Source organism: Stegodyphus dumicola, chromosome 11, assembly GCF_044657685.1.
Source record: "Stegodyphus dumicola isolate Sdum_Otavi_A_Nest chromosome 11, ASM4465768v1".
Taxonomy (NCBI): domain Eukaryota; kingdom Metazoa; phylum Arthropoda; class Arachnida; order Araneae; family Eresidae; genus Stegodyphus; species Stegodyphus dumicola.
The window spans coordinates 62,550,826-62,562,910 of record NC_140778.1 but is presented as its reverse complement, the minus strand read 5'-3'; the positions used below and the strand labels follow the sequence as shown (position 1 = coordinate 62,562,910).

The window sequence follows — 12,085 nt, the reverse complement described above, 5'->3', positions numbered from 1 at the left end:
TTCGAAATTTTGGAAGAGAAAACAAATGAAGCCACAAGGAAAAATCTACATGGCTTATAATGATTGTCACATTAAAAAAACTATAATCTGTATTTACAGTGGTACCTCGATATACGAGTGCCACAACATACGAGTGTTTTGAGACAGGAGCTACCGAGCGAGCGATGTTTTTGCTTTGAGACGAGAGCAAGATTTGAGATACGAGGAATCGCACACTACACCGCTGTACACGACCGCAACATGCGCGCGCATGTAGGTGTCGTGTGCAGCGTCTAACAGTTTCTCCCACCTCAGACTAGTCCTCAGTCTGAGTGCTTGTTTCCCTCGTTTTGGAAGCATTTTTGATAAGTTGGGTTCGTGTTTTTTGCTTTTTGTACATTTAGAAAACATTATCATATTTATTTTTATAACCCTGGGTCCAAAGAAGATGATGATGTCTATTGAATTAAAGCGTTAAATAATAGAAAACCATGAGCAAGGTGTGCGAGTAATTGACTTGAGGAGGATGTACGGGCGTAACACATCAATGATATTTACTGTGCTTGAACAAAAGGAGATGACAAAGTATAACGCCAACTAAGGGCGTTACAATAATTTTTAAGCTCCGACCTCTCTCCGTCAAGACATGGAGAAACTACTGATGGTGTGAGTGAGAGAGAAGCAGCTTCAAGGAGGAACCTTAACACAAAGCATCATATGTGTGAAGGCACTATTACGAGTTATTTACGAGCGATTTACGGTTATTTTCTAAAGAAGATCCCACACACTTCTACAAACGTGGAATCGGAAGACCCGTTTAAAGCCAGTCGGGGCTGGTTTGAGAACTTTAGGGAAAGGACCGACCTTCACTCCTTCGTCAGGCATGGTGAGGCAGCAAATCCGGATGTAAAGGCAGCTGATGTTTACATCAAAATGTTTTCCGAACAGATAGTAGCCAAAGGATACATCCCCCCCAGCAAGTCCTCAACTGTGACGAGACAGGGCTTTTCTGGAAAAGGATGCCGAATAGAACTTACATAACGGCAGAGGAGAAGATGCCAGGTCACAAACCCATTAAGGATAGATTAAATCTAGCAATTTGCGTCAATGCGAGTGGCGACTGTAAGATCAAGCCTCCGCTAGTATACCATTCGGAAAACCCCAGAGGCTTTAAGTCATATTATATTTTAAAAGAAAACCTGCCAGTTATAATTTTAAGAAGATATGTGGAGGGCAAATCCGAAGGCGTGGGACAGAATGAAATTCTTTGTGGAGTGGATAATTCTGGTGTTCTGTTATGGTGTTGGCCTCGACAATGCCCCTACTCACCCATCAAATCTCGAAGATGATTTACTCGAAGAGTTCAAGTATATAAAATTTCCCTACCTACCACCCAACACCACTCCTATCCTGCAGCCCATGGATCAGCAGGAGATTTCTAATTTTAAGAATTTGTACACCAAGCACATTTTTCGCCGCTGCTTTGAGGTGACAGAGAACACAAACCTTACCATTCGAGAGTTCTGGAAAAACCAATTTAACATCGTGATGTGCCTAAGAATTATTGTTCAGGCCTGGCTGGGTGTTACAACGTCTGCATGGAAGAAGCTGTGGCCTGAGGCTGTAGCTGAAAGAGAATTCGAAGGATTGGAACCCAAAGTGTCAGTGGTAGAGGAGCTTGTTTCTCTGGGAAAATCCATGAGTCTGGAGGTGGAGGAGAGAGATGTGAACGAACTCGTAGAGGAACAGTCTCAGGAGCTGACAACCGAGGAGTTACACGATCTGCTTTTGCAGCAGCATACGGTGGTTCAACGAAAAATTAGTTTTGAAGAGGAGCCAGAGATGGAGGAGGTTATCCCTACAAGAGATATAAAACAGATCTTGAGAATGTGGGATAAAGTTGTAGAGTTCGTGCATAAAAATCACCGCGAAAAAGTTGCAACTAGTCCTAAATCGGAGTTGTTCAACGAAACTTGCCTAACTCGATTCCGCAATACCTTGACAGGGAGGAAGAAAAAAACCTCCTTGGAGAGTTTTTTTAAACGATCTGCGGGTGAAAATGAGCAGGTCATGACAAAAAGAGCGAAGACCAGTGACAAAAATTAAGCGCTTCCGTAGGCACTTTTTCTTTTAATTATGTTTTTATAGAATATGTATTTGTTATTTATAAATAAATGTTTCTTCTTGTTTTTGAATAATAAACTATATTTTTCTTATTCAAAAACACTTAAAAAAACAGCTGAGGTCGTGTTTTGGGAGCTGGAACGGATTAATGGCATTTCGATTACTTTCAATGCGGAAAATTGCTTTGAGATACGAGCAAGGTTACGAAACATATTAAACTCGTATGTCGAGGTACCACTGTACTTAATTATATAATCGTTAGCAAGCAGATAGTAATAAATAATTTTAAAACTGTGCTGCTATCAATATACAAATTATGTTGACTAGTATAATTAATTTAGAATTATGCGAATACATATAATATAAGATGATGTATGTTACTACAGATACGTGTTAATATAATACATATATAAGTCTGTGCATATATATGAAATCATATATAATCATGTGCATATATATGAAATTATAATTCTTTTTATACCAGTTAACAGTTAGAATTACTGAACAACCATGAAAGGTTCCCCAAGAATGAAATATGGTGTAACAATGAACACTTAGTTTAGAAATTCGATTCTATTTTATATTGTTGTAAAAGTCATTGTAAGAGTGAAAATTCTTCATTCTGCTTTAATGCGATTTTTTGCGTTTAATGCGTTGTTTGGTGATTTTATGATCCCGAATTATATTGATGTGATATATTAATACTGCATTTGTAGATATACGTTTTTTGAGAAACGAGTCAAAGCGATTGATTTTTTGTAAAAATTTGGATTTATCCTTATTTTATTGACGTGCACCAGCACTGAATTAAGAATGGCTTGTGCTATGCTTCGATGGATGAAGAAGCGTTTGTAAGTAATGAATATTATGAACGTTTGAACATATTTAAATGAATAGTATTAAAAGTATATATTTACTTATATCATATACTAATAGTTTATGGTAAATTTTTCATTATAAATCTCATCACAGTTTCATTTCTCATTCTATTGCATTTCTATAGCGGTACATAAATTTTGTGGTTTACATATTGTAGATTGCATCAGTTTTGCAGCGCAATTTATTCCTCGGTATGTTACTTGTAGTGTTATTAGAAATTCCATTATTTTTGTATTTTTTCTGCAATTGGTAGTATCTGATTAGGAAATTTATGTTTTATTTCAAGATATATATGAAGTTTGTTATATCAAGTGTTAAATAAACGTTGTTATTCGGGCAATAGCGTTAGCTTTATCGAGATAGATAAATGCAATTCTTATTTCTTAAATACTCAAGATATAAAGACACACTCGAATAGTAGATTCACTCACTTTACGTTTTTTAAGGGTTATATATATACATTAAGTGCGTGTTCAAAACAACCATTGACGAATAGTCTTGGCGTAATTCGTATTCATACCAAGATTATCCATTTCTCAAGGCAATAATTTTTGTTATTTTTGCTAAACCGTTTACGAAAATATAATTTTCCGAATCCTGAACTCTTATGCATGGAAAGGCAGATTTTAAGATATTTGTTTTGCAGTTTGATGCAAAATTCGTATTTTTAAAACACTGATGTATATGTTCTTTTTTTAAAATTCTGCCAGTATATAACATTATATAACATTCTTGTGTTATCACCATTTATAGTTGTCGCTTGCTGTACAGCCTGCTGAATACATTTTACTTTCTAGGTATCTACAATTACATCGTGTTGTTTCGGTACGAACAGGGGCGAAGTATTCATCTCTTAGATACATTTAAAGATAATTAATTAATTTTTTCTGATTTTGATATCTATAATATATAGACAGGATTACTGATAAGAAATTTAAGAAAATAGTAAATGAAGAAGTCAATAGAAAAATTTCTTTCAGGTATTGTGAGATGTCAATATAAACTTCATACATTTTACTAGGGGGCTGTTGACAAAGCAAAATCTTTACTATATATGTCTACGAGCTCTACGTATACAGTGTGTTGCTCAAAGTAAACTTCCTGCATTGTGAAGAGTACTACGTGTATGTCGTGTTGCGTTCATGCGAAGCTTGTTTCCTCGTATGAGCTCTGCCTCTTCGAACCGAAATTGTCCGTAATCTGCAGCGTCTTGAGTTGTTTATGCAGCTTCTTGAGCTGTTCTGGTATTTCCTGTCGAATCTGACGATGACGCAGACAGTCTTGTATCCTTCGTTTACTTGCGACAAGTTTCTTGTACTTGCCTGCTGAGTCTCCTAGTGCTTTTTACTTCATTTTTTCTGTAGCTCGCTGTAACGATTGTGCTGTCTTCTTGCGTTCAGACATTTTAGTAAATTGAAAAAAAAAAAATTATGTAACTGTAGTAAAGTAACATTGCATCTAAAATATGTTAAATACCTACAGAAGTTTAAACTTCTACTCAGAAAGGAACTATACAATAAAAGAAATTAAATTTTTATAAATAAAATTAGAATAGCATAAAATGCATAAAAACATTTCATTATGAAGAAAATGTATTCATTCTTTCCAAGCAACCAGCTATTCGTAAATATATTTTTCTTGCCAAGTCAGGAAACAAAGACCTTTGACACTTGGGGTAATACATTTGAAGTTATGATTTAAATTAATTTTAATATAACAAATTTGCAAAATCTCAATAAAAGAATTAACGTAGCGATAGCACATCGTGTCACGTATCTAAAGGTGAAACATAAAAGTTGCCAAAAGCAGCTATTCATTTAAAATACTGAAATTAACGAAATATTTTTCGACATACAGTGGGCCCACCAGCAGCCGAGCGGTAAAGACGCTAAACACTGGTAGTTCGGTCTGAGGTTCGAATCCCGCGAACGGGGTGGCTGCATGGGCGTTTTCGTGGTTTTCCCCATGTGTAACGTGTATACGAGCCAGTTTCCCTTAGAAAGTCCTCCACGAAAGGCATCCCTCCCTTTAGGCAGATAGCCCTCGTGTGCTTTGCCATAATTAAATACACCACACCACACCTTCGACATACAGTGACGTTATATGGAATCACGTGCTTTCTTCAACTCAGAATATAACCGTAAATAATAACAATAAGTTTCGAGTTTGGCAATACTATTTATTTCATATTTTTTTAACTTAAAAATTTCTCTTAAACACTACGATTTGAGAGTGAGAAGAGCAATCATTTTTCTAAATAAAGCAATTTGATCTCGAGTGCTTTCCGAAATTTTATATAACATCTCGAGTGATAGTCGTAGGAAGATAACAATAGTCAAAAAGTTTTACCAAGAATTTTTGAAATCCGAGGGTACCTCCTTCTAAACTCAAATCTCCCCCCCCCCGTTCCGGAGGATATGATGTTACGAAGAAAAAAATACAAAGAGGCAAAATCCCACATATATTTAAACTGCTGATTCCTGTTTACAATATTCAATTTCCTTTAAAAACATTAAGCTTCATTTAAATAAAAGGAAAATAAATAAATTCACACATTTTCCCTAGCTTTCAAGCTTTTATTGTATTTTTAAATATTCTTTTTGTCACTGTTGCGCAAGTTTTCCGCGGCGTCATTAGGAGCCGTAGGTCGAAAACATATAAGAATCATTGCTGTAAATAATGATCATATGATAAATTGCATACATATGCGATTCTTTTGATTAGAATTTGAGTACAATTGTTTATACATCAGCTACTATGCCCCTTTATGTAACGACAAGGATTATTTTCAATGATTATCCGATGAGAATGATTCTTTACAATGATTATTTAATGACAATGATCATTTGCAAAGAATATTAAAAGCCGAAGACTACGATTACTTAAATAGAATATGCATGTCATTCGGTGACAACGATTATTTCCAAAGAATCTTCGATCACGTCACTATTGTATATCGCTATACTTCTGGGGTTGGGGGTGGTTGTGTATTGTACTACGGCCCTGTAATTAAGCGTTTTAAATGACATCAAAAACGTTAGTAAAACTTAGGATCCTTACATACTACCCGCCAGAGTTAATTAGTTTGAAACTGAGGTCTAAAACGACCTTGTTGAAAACTTTTAGCTCTAGAATCTAACGCGAGGCAAATCTTTTACAAACATTTCTCTCTAGAAACTAGATATTAAAAAGTCGTTTTTACATTATCATCTCTATGGACAAGTATTTTCAATTGTACTGCATCTATAAACAGGAGTTTCTTAGTTGAAATCTGGTTCCTTATGGAAGGAAAACTAGTTTAATGAAATATTACACAATCAAATGGCAAGTAACATGAATATTTATATTTCTCCTTTAAAATTCTTATTTCATTCATGACGTTATTTAATTATCTCCCCGTGCTCTCTGACTTGTGTTGTAAAGAAAAACACTAAACACGAGAGTGTCTATGTGCAAGTGTTCAACACTACCGCCTGCAATCAAAACACTAACGTGTTAAAATTCAACATAACAAGACCTCAGAACACACCATATATTCATCTCTAAACCCTGAGGTACTATTCTGAAATGTGGCTAACTCTGAAGTGTAGCGTCAGAGAGCCTAAATACATTCATTCAACCTTTATCACATGTTCACAATAATTTGCTCTTTTTACAGTCACACGAATAAGTTAAAATTTTTGGCATTACTCTAATATCTTTACTTTTAACATATCACAATATTTCTTAACTTTTAGGATAACAGTTCACATTGTATATAAGGACATATTAACATGCCGTTAATTTTACGCATTTTAAAACATACATTAGTAGTACATTGTTAACTTCTATTCTTTTCCAAGCAAGTGCCAATTCTTCTGCATTGAAATTCTACATTTCAAAAGTCTTTCAGATTAAAACTTCTTTCTTGCCAGAATCTTTTAAATAAAATTTTATACAATAATTTTTACAATTTTCTTAAGGTACCTTTCTCAAAGATTATCAATGCTTTTTCAATATTCAAGTATTTACACATTCCTATTATACATTAATTTTAGTTTTACTCGCGAGTAATTGAAAAACAATACCAAAATAGGTAACAACTCCTTTCTCGCCTTTTTGGCGATAAAGGTAGGCCTCACATGAGGTAAAAATTCTTGAATTCTGCCACTTGCAGTAAGATTGAAAAATTAACTTATGGTTTCAAAGTAACATAAAGTTTTACTTATCTTTGTGATATTCAGACATCCTTTTCTCTGCCCAGTCCTGGAAGGTAGCGAAGACTACGGTCTGGTTGATCTTCCTTCTTGTGCGGGTTCGCCCTTCGGTTCCTTTCTCCATGAGCTTTCTTTTCCTTCCAGTTCGGTCACCCTTGAAGACCTTTTTTTTAGCATCTGCCTGTGGTCTCGGCCGTTTGATGGCAGCTGGTCTTGGCGAAACCGGGACAACTGTCTCTCGTTGTTGCCTGGATCTCGTTGCTGGCTGTTCAAATTTTTCTTGCGTCTTTGCATCTGCAGCTGGTCTTCCTTTATCAATTCGTCGACATTTGCTGCGTAGACTCCTATCCGATGGGTAGATCTTCTGTTTTGGAGCCGTGTTATAGTTGCTGTCATTTCTCCTGGCTTTCTTTGCATTAGTCGTTCTTCTCCCTTCTTCATTCTGGGGCTGGTCGTGCCCTCTCTTTTCTGGTCGGTGGAACGACTTCTTTTTCTTGTTACCTTCAGTTTTCCAACGGGGGAACTTTCTTTTCAATTGCTCCTGTCTACTAATGGCTTGCCCTTGGGATTGTCGTTGTTCCACCTCTGGAGCTTGTGCCTGCCGTGCCGGATCCTGCAAAAGATCTTGAAATATTGGCATTTTATTACGATTATAAAATGGTTTTATCTGGTCTACGTTTGCGGTGCAGGTTTCACCATTCCTGGCTTTTAACGCCACTAAGCCTGAGTTACTTTTTCTATGACATATGGTCCTTCAAATCGTGGATAAAATTTGGCAGTTTTATCTTCTGGTGCTGAAGAAAGTTAATGCTTAATTTTTAACACTTCATCTCCTACTTTATAAGTTACTCCCCGTCGTTTCATATCATAATAAAGCTTCTGTTTTCTCTGTACTACTTCAGTGTTCTTTTTTGCTTCTTTAATTTATTTTTCTATATTGCCCATTTTAAATTCTGGGGCTCTTTGTTGAACATAAAATAATTTATCTAACGGCGTTATAATCTTTCTGCCTAAAAATAACTCAGCAGGAGTTTTGCCCGTCGTATCATGTTTTGCGGTCCTAAGGGCGAAACCTAATTCATTGACATAGTTAACCCAGCTTTTATGAAAATTTTTAACATAACTACGGACAATTTTCATTATATTTCTATTGACCCGTTCCGCTATATCTGATTGCGGCCGATACGGGACCATTTTTAAATGACGTATGCCCAGTTTTTGGCACATGTCTTCAAATATATTACTTACAAATTGAGGACCATTATCCGATATTACTTTTAGGGGCGCCCCGTATTTTAAAATATATTTATTTAAAATAGAATCAGTAAATAATTTCGCGGAGGCTCGTTTTAAGGGAACAATTTTGATCCACTTACTAAAATGATCAACCATAACAAGAAGATAGCGACTTTTATTTAACTGACTTTTTGGGAAAGGGCCCAATAAATCGATGCCAATTATTTCATTTGGAAATTCCGATTTAATACTATTTAGAAACCCGGCCGGGCGGAAATTAATATAATTAACTGCTTGACATGTTGGGCAGGACTGGACATACGCCCTTGTTAACTTTTGCAGCTCAGGAAAATAAACTGCTTCGCGTACGCGTTGGATTGTTTTCCGAATACCAGCATGAGAAGCTAAAGGGGAGTCGTGTAACTCCTGCAGTATATTTAATCTAAGACTAGCTGGGATAACAGGTCGAAATTCGTTGTTGGAGTTCGTAGTTTTTGTATAAAATAATAGACCATCTATTAGTTCGTAATGGGCCGCCCTATTTCTTATCGCCACAATATCTTGGTGGCTAAAATTTTCAGGATCCTTTAAATAATCATAAATATTTTTAAATTCAGGATCCTTACCCAGTTCGGTTATCACAGTTTCTCGGGAATGCAACTTACATGCTGTGAGCATTGCCACCTTTACAGTATTACCTTCTTCATCTATTTTTATTCTGGACAGGGCATGTGCTACGATATTTTCCTTTCCGGGGCGTGTGCTTAATTACCAGATTATACTCTTGTAACTTTAGTGCCCATCTTATTAACCTTGGGGATAAGTTTTTCCCTGAGTTCCCGCCGCATGATCAGAATACACTGTTATTGGATCCTTTCCAAAATAGACTCGGAACTTTTGCACTGCTAACAGAACTGCAAGTGCCTCTCTCTCAGTCGCGGAATAATTTCTTTGTGTTTGATTTAAAGTTCTACTAAAAAATGCCACGGGCTGCTGATTTTGCGAAAGTACCGCTCCTAGCGCATAATCCGAAGCATCCACTGAAATTTCTAAATTCTCATCGTTTTCAGGAAATTTCAAAACAGGGGCTTGCGTTAATGCTTGCTTTAATTTTTCGAAAGCACTATTGGCTTCGGCCGCCCACGAGAATCTTGCCTTTTTCCTTTTTAATTTTAACAATGGTTCAACAATAGCTCCAAAATCTTTTATAAAACTCTAACTTCAATCTTTGGAAGAGTCAAATTTTTCACAATAACTGTATTTAACTTGAAGAAAGAGGGCTTTTCTTGGCCTTCGGATTTCCGCACCCTCCCGTCAGCAGAAATCCGTTTTAGTTTAAATTTTCTTTCTACCTTTCCATGCCTTCCTTGTTTTTCCGCTGGCCTTCAGACTTTTTTTCTGGCTTACTATTGAACTGTCGACGTTCGCCGGTTGTTTTTGGATACTCAGGTTTCCTTGCCCTCTGATTCGATTTGCTTCCGTAGCCGTGTTCTTGCCTTTGCTGTGGTCTTGGCGCACCAAATTGGCTTCGTTGCTCATACTGGCGTCTTCATTCGATGTCCGCCGTTCTTCTACTTTCAAACTGGATTGTTAGCTCAAATAACGTTTCCAGTGTAGTCGGATTCCTTAATTAAATAAAGTCTTGTACTTGGGGAACTAAACTCGGTAAAATCACTTGGATTATCTCAGGATCCGGACGGTTTCCATACAAGAGTTTAAAGACGTGAATTTTTCTTAAAATAAAGGTGGAAAGATTTTCGATTCGTTGCTGGTATATGCTGAAGAGTTCCGTTTCTAAACTTGCGCGATCTCTTACGACAGGGAAGGCTTTTACTAAGGCAGTCTTAAAATTTTCGTAAGTATAGGTGGGACTTCCCTCTTGACCCAAGAGGCTTCTGCCTATACATTTGAACCAATTAAGCGCTTAGCCCCTCAAAGCGCTGGTAGCTAAGGTGACTTTATGGACTATTCTTCTTCGTCGGGCGACACTATCAGGACTTGTATTCCTCTTTACTTGCTTTGGAAACATGAACTATCCTGACTCGGAACAGGGAGCTTACTCAAGCTATGTTTACTAAATTACGTGATTCAAATCTTATTTATTGCAACAACTTAAACTGTTATGACACTTTCAATTGCACAAGAGGCCCTTGCTTTTACAACTGCATTTATTTGTGGAACACTTCCTTTTGCAATAACAGTGTGTACATATACTCCTCTCTTTTCAATCTACAACAGAGCATATCTGTGATTGTCGACATACACCGGTGAGGGTCCGAATGTAGAAGAATGTAATGCAATATTTGATCTTTCACCGACGTATTTGGTGAATGTTGACATTCTCCGGTGAAAGTCGATATTCTCCAATTTCGGTGTTTCACGGTAACATATGTTTATAAGATTATATATATATATATATTGTTTATATATATATATATATATATTGTTTATATATATATATATATATATATATATATATATATAATCGTTTATTGCAATGCATTGTCGGAAACGCTTTCCTGGCCCATAGTGACGAGAGACAACACAAGAAAAATAGGGTACGAACATTGTAAAGATATTTGTTTATTTTCCTTAGCGCAGCGGAAACCAAGAAATAAGAACAAAAGCAGGGGATCGCTATCAAAGAAAGTATTCGAAAGTTCCTTCGGAACGTATCCTAAACATGGGTTTGGTAGGGATAGTCCAGTGCATTGTTCAGCAAGATCACGATTCCTAACTTGCATTATCAGTTCGTCTCGGGGTACTTCAACACATAAGTGCACGAAACCCCAGTTAGAAGTCCAACAGGAACTTGTGGCACATATTGTGGCAGGTGCTGGGAAAGTTCTGGGTATGCACGGTATTTTCCAGAACATCTCATGTTGGATGTGCGAGAGATGGGATACCTGTAACAGGGTGCAGGTCGTAATTTCGAACACCTTTTTTGAGGTCCATAAGTGTCTAATTTTGTTCCTACTATTTAATTTCTCTTGTGCTAAGCATAACTGGTGTCCGATCTTTCTTGTGTTTTGTGTTGTTTGCACCGGCCAGGAAAGTGTTTTCGGCCATGATTTGCCATTTAATTTTTCGTCATCGTCGTCTCTCTCATATATGTGTATAATTACTTATGACTCAAGTGTTGCTACTATATGATGACATTTACAAACACGGTGTTTAAAATGCTACATATTCCCATCCGAAAATATCTTTTTCTTTTCCTCTTGCCCTTCAAATAAGATATATGTGTCCTTCATTGCAAAATTTCCTGGAACTTTAATTTTTCTTTTTTCGAGGACAATGGAGAACATATTTTAGTATAGGCAGCTGTCAATATTCAAACATCAAATTGTAAAAGCCATTAAAGTGTGGCCGAAATGATCAGAAGGACTAAATTCGCATAAGGATTTAGGAAATACATTTTGAAATATTTTGTAAATTTTCCTTCAATAAATTTAATGGAACAGGCAAAAGAAATTACAGGGAACAATAAAGATAGGAGAAAACAGGTATATCTTTTCCTAATTTACTTTGATTTGATTGATTTCTTTCTTTCTTCCTGTATAAATAAATAAACTTTAAGAATGCAACTGAAGAATGAGAATAAAAGTTTCAATTGAAAACAAATGGTGGCAAAAATCCTAGTGCGGCTCTGCTGGACGACGAAAAAGACC

General features: G+C 36.4%; 1 protein-coding gene across 3 annotated transcripts in view; it reads left to right on the top strand.

Annotated features, from left to right (window-relative positions):
* LOC146994049 (uncharacterized) overlaps nt 1-12,085 on the top strand; it is a 126,848-nt gene that overhangs the window by 65,347 nt on the left and 49,416 nt on the right. The window lies entirely within an intron of this gene.